The 8,910-nt window shown below is 43.7% G+C and overlaps 1 pseudogene; it reads left to right on the top strand.

Moving 5' to 3' along the window:
• LOC104720784 lies at nucleotides 4,492-5,853 on the top strand (annotated as a pseudogene).

Here is an 8,910-nt window from a genome sequence, read left to right as displayed (position 1 = left end):
TTTTTTTTTTTTTTTTTTTTTTTTTGTCGCTGTGGGGCATATTTTTCGGTGCAAGACGTCTCCTGGCTTATCCTGAATATGTTATTCCCCGTAACGTTGAGAGCAGACAAGACGGACTTGTCGTACTAGTTAGGTGCGTTCAGTCGTGACCGGCTTACCCTGTAGGTGCTGCGAGAGTAGCGAGAGTGTGCGAGTCGGGGTCTTCGGCTTATTCACTCTGCTCTTTGCTAGCTTTTGCGAGTCTGGGCTCGGCTTATAAGTCCTTACCAAAGTAAGGACGTGGATTATTTCATCACTGCACCCATGCGGAGCGCTTGCGAGTATGGACTCGGCTTTTATTCTTTACAAAAGTAAAGTTTGTGGATTATTTCACCACTGCACCCATGCGGAGCGAGTTTAAAATCGTACACCTGGCCAGGGCGACGATGTGCCAGCTAATCGTTAGCAAGGAAATATTAACCAAAAAACTCATTGGGTGCGGCTTTTGCGTCCGGCTTATCCCGTGAGTACTTAGAGCTCGATATTNTTTTTTTTTTTTTTTTTTTTTTTTTTTTTTTTTTGGCTTGAGAGGTTCTCGTTGCGCCAAATATGCCAAGTATTGCTCCTTGATGCGTGCTAGTGAATGTGCGGTGGTTTGCCGGCGGCGCTGTCTGGTGGGTGCGCGCACGATCTCAGCATGATGGTATGGTAATTGACGCGGAGGCTGGCTCGTGTGACGATTTGTCGACTCTAATGCGTGTTCGATTGGCGTGTTAGTAGATGTCGCGTGTTGCGTTGGAGAGTGTGCGAGATAGAGAGTGACGAGATCGAGAGTGGTGGCCTCGAGCGAGAGTTGCGAGATCGGGAGTGCGAGATTGTAAGTGGCGAGCTCGAACAAGAGTTGCGAAGGTACGTTGCTTGGTCCGGCTCATTGGCGTATTCGTATCTGCGAGATGGCGAAATTGTCGTGCGGGGGCGAGATGGTTTGATAGTCGGCGAGGTCAAGATTCTCGATGGCGAGGTGGCAAGGTCGAGATTCTCGGTGGCGGTGGCTGTGCTATTAGCGAGATGCTTGTTCGGTTTGTTTGTTCGAACGCTGTTTGTTTGCAAGGTTGATGGGTACGAGATAGCGTGGTGGCCTTGTTGTGATGGCTTTGGCGTGTTGGCTGTTGCGGTACGAGAGATGGTGCGGTAGTGGACGATGATCTCTGTGGCGAGATCAAGACTTTGTCTACGAGAATTATGGCGAGATAAGGGGTTCGCGTACAAGCATATGGTGTGCCTGACTTGGCGAGATCGAGGTTGTGCTTCAGAAATTGGTGTGTTTGCGAGGACAAGGCTTAGTGAAATTGATGTTGCGAGTTTGAAACCGGTGAGCTCAGGCCTAGCGAGATCGAGTTCGGGATCAACAAGCTCCGTGTTGCGGATTCGGAAGCGTCAAGCTCGAGGGTTGCTTGAATCTTGTATACGGGTGCTGCGTTTGTTGTTGCGAGATTGCAAGACCGTGTCGTGTTGGCGCGCTCAATACTTATGCGTACGAGACCTTGGCGAGTTCAACACTTCTGCGTATGGAATCATTGGCGAGCTCAACACTTCTCCGTATGGAATCATTGGCGCGCTCAACACTTCTCCGTATGGAATCGTTGGGGAGCTTAACACTTCTCTGTATGGGGAGCTCAACACTTCTCTGTATGGGAAGCTCAACACTTCTCCGTATGGGGAGCTCAACATTTCTCCGTATGGTGAGCTCAACACTTCTCCGTATGGAATCGTTGGCGAGCTCAATGCTTCTCCGTATGGCGAGCTCAACACTTCTCCGTATGGAATCGTTGGCGAGCTCAATGCTTCTCCGTATGGCGAGCTCAACACTTCTCCGTATGGAATCGTTGGCGAGTTCAATGCTTCTCCGTATGGAATCGTTGGGGAGCTCAACACTTGTCTGTATGGCGAGCTCAACACTTCTCCGTATGGCGAGCTCAACACTTCTCCGTATGGAATCGTTGGCGAGCTCAATGCTTCTCCGTATGGCGAGCTCAACACTTCTCCGTATGGAATCGTTGGCGAGCTCAATGCTTCTCCGTATGGAATCGTTGGGGAGCTCAACACTTATCCGTAAGGCGAGCTCAACACTTCTCATTATGGAATCGTTGGAGAGCTCAACACTTCTCTGTATGGCGAGCTCAAAACTTCTCCGTATGGAATCGTTTTCAAGGTCAATGCTTCTCCGTATGGCGAGCCCAACATTTCTCCGTATGGAATCGTTGGCGAGCTCAATGCTTCTCCGTATGGAATCGTTGGGGAGCTCAACACTTATCCGTATGGCGAGCTTAACACTTCTCCGTATGGAATCGTTGGAGAGCTCAACACTTCTCCGTATGGCGAGCTCAACACTTCTCCGCATGGAGTCGTTGGCGAGCTCAATGCTTCTCCGTATGGAATCGTTGGCGAGCTCAACGCTTCTCCGGATGGAGAGCTCAACGCTTCTCCGGATGGAGAGCTCAACACTTCTCTGTATGGGATCATTGGTGAGATGGTGTGACTTGCGTCATTCGTGGACAGGCCGATTGTCGGCAAGATCAAGAAATTAGCGAGCTGCGAGGTGACCTGCTTGAGGGTTTGCGAGATGTTGTCAAAGGTGTTGCATTTGATACTTGTCGTGTTTGAGGGCTGATGAGGTCGAGATCGTGGCTTGATCGATGGTCACACGTTCGGACGCTTGACGGGGTTGAGTGTCGCGCGTAGTGCCCATAGCTTCGCGGTTGTTCGGAGTGTCGCCAGCAGCTACATGATCAAGAGGGATAATACCATTGGCTATGTCATTTATCGGAGCGACGCGCGTAGCGCCTACGGTTTCGCGGTCGGTTGGATTGACGCCAGTGGTTATACGAACAGGAGACGTAGCGCCTACGGCTATGTCATTGGTTTGAGCGATACGCGTAGCGCCTACGGCTGCGTGGTCAGTGAGTGTTGCGTTCTCGACCGCAGCTGCTTCGGTCCTGTTGACTTTGGGGTTGGTGTTTCCTCGCACGGGTGCACCCCCATATGATGCACCGGGGAGACACGACGCAGGCTGCGGAAGAGTCAGTGCCTTCGTTGTTGGAGAGATTNTGGAGAGATCGGTGTGAGACATGCTTCTGATTTTCCGAAAACGCCTTTTTCTTCAAATTCTATTCGTCAAATGAAAGGATTCCGTCTAGCCCCACGGTGGGCGCCAAATTGTTGATGTACGAAATCGACAATATAAATAGTACGAATATTCTATGGGATAAATCAGAACTGGTCTNACGCCATTTATCGGAGCGACGCGCGTAGCGCCTACGGTTTCGCGGTCGGTTGGATTGACGCCAGTGGTTATACGAACAGGGGACGTAGCGCCTATGGCTACACCATTGGTTTGAGCGATACGCGTAGCGCCTACGGCTGCGCGGTCAGTGAGTGTTGCGTTCTCGACCGCAGCTGCTTCGGTCCTGTTGACGCCTTGGGGTTGGTTTGTCCTCGCACGGGTGCACCCCCATATGATGCGCCGAGGAGACATGACGCGGGCTGCGGAAGAGTCAGTGCCTTCGTTGCTGGAGAGATCGGTGTGAGACATGCTTCTGATTTTCCGAAAACGCCTTTTTCTTCAAATTCTATTCGTCAAATGAAAGGATTCCGTCTAGCCCCACGGTGGGCGCCAAATTGTTGATGTACGAAATCGACAATATAAATAATACGAATATTCTATGGGATAAATCGGAACTTGTCCTTTTATTAACGTAGAACTGAAGTGAAGAGTTTACCGAAAATAACAATCAAAGAGTTAAGCGCAGTTAATATGAAAATAATTGCTCTTCTCTCTCTAATTGTCCAAAAAATCCTCCCTGACGTGACAATGACATCAGGTATTTATAGTGAGCCATTGACCTAGGGTTTCTTCTGTCTCTCTGTAAAATGATGATTTTACCCCTGCGGCCTGTTGGGCTAAATCTAAGACTTCAGGCCCAAAACTCTTTAAAATCTTCTGTTTGGGTTTCTGTAAATGTTGGGGACAAAACTCATATCCAACAAACATGTGTCCCGTAAATTCCACAAGAAAATAAAGAAAATAAAATCGTGTAAGATATACAAATTCCACGGTGTATTGATATCTTTCACGTCGGAGAAAGTAGGCCAGCTCATAGAAAGTGACAAATAACAAAAATGAAGACAGCGATACCAAAAAGAAAAAAATAAAGATATTATGGACCTACAAAACATTACACACACTCACTCTCCATCAATTACAACCCAACCACTCTCTCAACATATATATCTCAATTAATCAAATCAGTTGACAATTAACGATTAATTAGAAGAAAGTTATACTAACATATCAAACTTTATCGGTTTTAATGTTATTAAAATTGCTATTTCTACAATTTCCGAATATTAATCCAGCTAAACGGTGTCTTTCCGATAAAGTAATTAAAAAGAGTAACGTATAATTCGCAACAATAATAATTATCAAACAGAAGAAAGCATAACAACAATATGAAAAAACCAATCATAATATGAATGTTTTTATTTATTTTATAAAAAGAAGACATCGTACGTTTCTTGAAAATAAGAAAGAAGAAGAAGAAACAACATAGAGAATTCAATTGGTGATCAGAGAGAGAGAGAGCGCAAAGCAAAGGTTGTATTCCTCAAGAAATGGGGTCTCATCTTTCGAAACAGCTCGAGCGCCGGAAAGCCATCTCCACGGAGAAGAAAGCCCTGACAGATCTCGAGATATCATGCGGCTGCGAGTTTCCGGGGTGTGATTACATGCCGTCTGATCGTAAAAACTGGATGTCGGGCGTTGGACCTGAAAAGCTTCACATCAACAAGATCGTCTGGCCAGGGACTCACGACTCTGCCACCAACAAAATCGGGATCCGTTTCGTGTCTCGTCCCTTTGCACAGTGCCAGTCTCTCTCTATCTACAACCAGCTCGTGGCAGGTACTCGAGTCCTTGACATTCGTGTTCAAGAAGATCGCCGTGTCTGCCACGGTATCCTCAAGACTTACAGCGTCGACCTTGTCTTGGCCGATCTCAAACGGTTTCTCTCTGAGACAGAGTCTGAGATTGTGATTCTCGAGATCAGAACAGAGTTTGGACACGAAGATCCACCCGAGTTCGACAAGTATCTTGTCGAACAGCTTGGAGATCATCTGATTCACCAGGACGATCACGTGTTCCACAAGACAGTCGCTGAGCTGCTTCCAAAGAGAGTGATCTGCGTTTGGAAACCGAGGAAGTCGCCTCAGCCTAAGCACGGTGATCCCCTGTGGAGTGCCGGTTACCTAAAAGACAATTGGATCGATACTGATCTTCCTTCGACCAAGTTCGAGAGCAACATCAAANCTTGAATCAAGTTGTTCTTCAAAATGCAGGTGCGTTACTTCTCATTAGAGTAGCTTTTTGTTGAAATTGTTTTTGATTTGTAACTTCNAACACTTCTACCGGGTGGAGAACACTGTGACGCCGCAGGCTGATAACCCCATACTGTGTGTTAAACCGGTGACAAAGCGGATACATTGCTACGCAAAGGTGTTCATCATCGAGTGTGTAAAGAGAGGTTGTGCTGACAAACTGCAGATCTTTTCGACGGATTTCATTGATAAAGAGTTTGTTGATGCTTGCGTTGGGCTCACCTTTGCAAGAGCCGAAGGTAAGGCATGAGTAAAGAAGCGGGTAGAGAGAGAGAGAGAGACTTTGTATATCTTGTATTATTAAGAAAAAATAATCAGAACATGGCTGTGTTAGGGTTCTTAATGTGTGAAAACATGTCAGTGAGTGTGTTGTGTGTCTGTGTGAATTAAGACTTAAGAGTGTACATTCATATTCTTCATTACAAAAACATTTTAAGTCCAGATACAATTGCAAGAGATTCAGAATCAAGGAAAGCAGAGTATTTAGTCTTTCACTTTATTGAGGTTAAGTTTAAACTAAAAAATGTAGGTAATTTATAATGGGAAGACTATGCAGTAAAAATGATCATCATGTGCTGCAGATTGAAGTAAAAAATGAATTCTGAGAGTAACATTAATTTGTGCGGAACAATGAAAGGAATACTTAGGCAAATGCTAGACACTGACAAGATACAAGTAAGAAGAAGCAAGCAGATTGATGACAAACACTAGTAAACAAGTGAAAGAGAGCTAACCAGAGAGAGGGAAGGTAAATATGTACATATCTGCTGCAATGCCCCCTTTTGTTACACAGACCAGTGGGTGATGTGATCTTGGGGGGTATGAATGCCCCAATTCAATAGAAAATATATATAACTGAATCCAATAATACCTTAAAATTCATTCATATATAGTATATCTAATGATGACAAATATGCATCTCATCTCTCCTCTCTGTCTCTCTAATTCCATTCTTTGATGATCGATCAATCGTCTATAAAGCGAGGAGATCAGACAGTGGCGAGTAAACATCTCAAAACTCTCTCTTAGAGTAAAACAAATTNATACAAAGGAAGATTGGGTTTGTTGAAAGTAACGTTCAGTTGCAGCTGAGCTACAGGCCACTACTGGTAGAAACAANTGGTAGAAACAGTTGAGCATTGTGAGCTTAATGATGATGAGGATGTTAATGTTTATCTAGACTCTGTTAATTATGAGAAGCGAAGATGTATGTTGTTTGTGAATGTCATCCCTTCTGAGCCTCAGCCTGAGCAAGTTCCCATAGCGCCCACAGTGCCCACAATGCCCATAGTGGACCAAAGTTCTGTCGGTATGAACTTTGAAAACCAACATGCGAAGGATGGTGAAATCGGAACTAACGCCATTGTTGTCTACATAGGCAAAGAAAAGGCTGTAGAGGGTGAAGCTGAATCATGTGATGAAGGTGATGAATATACTGAGCCACGCCCTGTTGTAGATACATGTAAGTATATTGAACCATGGGATGACGGTTTGGATCTGACTAAACTTCAAGAATTTTCAAACAAGAAGGCATTGCAAGATGTGGTGGATAGAGCTTCATTCGCTAACTGTTTTAGTTTTGAAATAGTAAAGTCGGACAAGGTGTGTTATGTGGTCAAATGTCCTAAAGAAGGATGTAACTGGGGTTTACGAGGTGGTAGGATTCGAGATACAGATATTTTCTCGATTAGAAGGCACAACAAGATGCATACATGCTCTCGGGCTAGTCAAAGTTCAAGCAACAGTAAGAGACAAGGCACTCCAAAATTAGTTGCTTCTCTTTTACATGGTGATTATCGAGGGCAAATGGAAACTCCACCTCCGATAAATTATCATGGATCTTGTCAAGAAAAAATTAGGTGTTGATATATCATATTCCACGGCGTTGAGAGGGAAAAATCAAGCTGTTACTGATTTGAAAGGTAGCCCAGAAGAAAGCTACAAGATGCTGCGATGTTATCTGCACATGTTAGAGAAGGTTAATCATGGTACAAGATCATATGTGCATTGCAATGAGAATAATAAATTCATGTACTTGTTCATAGCTTTGGGAGCTAGCATTGAAGGATTTAAAGTCATGAGGAAAGTTATAACTATGGATGCAACTTTTCTAAAGAACGGATATAAGGGTGTTCTTGTTTTTGCGTCGGCTCAAGATCCTAACCGTCACCATTATCCCTTGGCGTTTGGTGTTCTTGATGGTGAGAATGATGCAAGTTGGAATTGGTTTTTGGAGATGTTGAAAACCGTTGTTGGGGATTCTTCTGAAATAGTATTTATGACTGACAGAAATACAAGTCTCATTACTGCCATAGCTAATGTGTATCCTCTAGCTCATCATGGTTTTTGTATATGGCATTTATCCCAAAATGTGAAAGGTTATGCTCGTAACGTCAACAAAGACGTTGTTGCATGGAGATTCATGGAGTGTAGTAGGTTTTACACAGTGGCTGAGTTCAACATTGCTTACGCTTCTTTTACGACAAGATATCCTTCTGCTGCCAAGTATCTTGAAGAATCTACCCAGAAAGAAAGATGGGCAAGATGTGTTTTTCCAGGAGATAGATACAACCTAGACGCAAGCAACTGTGTTGAATCGTTGAACAGCGTATTTAAAGATGCAAGGAGGTACTCCTTGATACCCATGCTTGATGCAATACTTAAAAAATTCTCTGAATGGTTTAATGAACATCGGAAAGATGCTGTGTCTGGATCAGTCGCAAATAAATTGGTGCCTTTAGTGGAGAACTACTTACATGATTTATGGGCAACTGCTGAGAAACTAAAGGTGATAGAGCTAAATGGTTTCGAACTTGAATACAATGTCATTGACAGTGACGGAAAGCCTTATTTGGTGAAGTTGCGATTGAGAAGTTGCAGTTGCAGGTTTTTCGATATACAAAAGTATCCTTGTGTGCATGCATTGGCGTCTTTCATTACATTCCAAAAATATGGAGGTAAGGATATCGAGTTATATGAGTTTTGTTCTAAGTATTATTGGACGGAGCTGTGGACAATTGCATATTGCATGACAATTTATTTAGTACCTGATAAGTCTCGATGGGATGTCCTGGATGAAGTCCAAGATATGCAGATCATGCCTCCGAATCAGAAAATAAAAGAGGGAAGAAAGAAAACAAAAAGGTATGCATCTGCTGGAGAAAAACGACCAAAGACTCGACCTAGGACGCAGAATAAAAGGCGCTGGAGACAAGGACTCCAATGGTTGTTATTTGGAGATAATGTTCATGTTTGATTCACCTCTTCATGTATCAATTGTATTTTGTTTGAAACTTAATGTATAAATTGGTTTGAAACTTAATTTGAAACTTAATTTGAAGTCTATTAATGTTTTCTTCTTTCAACATGTGTATATAATAGAGTATAACTGGCACAACTAAGATAAAACTGGTAAAAATAATAAAATTGGTACTACCTAAAACCAATACATATTGTATAATACATGTGTATAAATGTTCTACATAGGTTTCTACTATA

The sequence above is a fragment of the Camelina sativa genome, chromosome 11, assembly GCF_000633955.1.
Source record: "Camelina sativa cultivar DH55 chromosome 11, Cs, whole genome shotgun sequence".
NCBI lineage: Eukaryota > Viridiplantae > Streptophyta > Magnoliopsida > Brassicales > Brassicaceae > Camelina > Camelina sativa.
The sequence above is the reverse complement of the archived record's forward strand: the minus strand, read 5'-3'. Positions and strand labels throughout refer to the sequence as shown.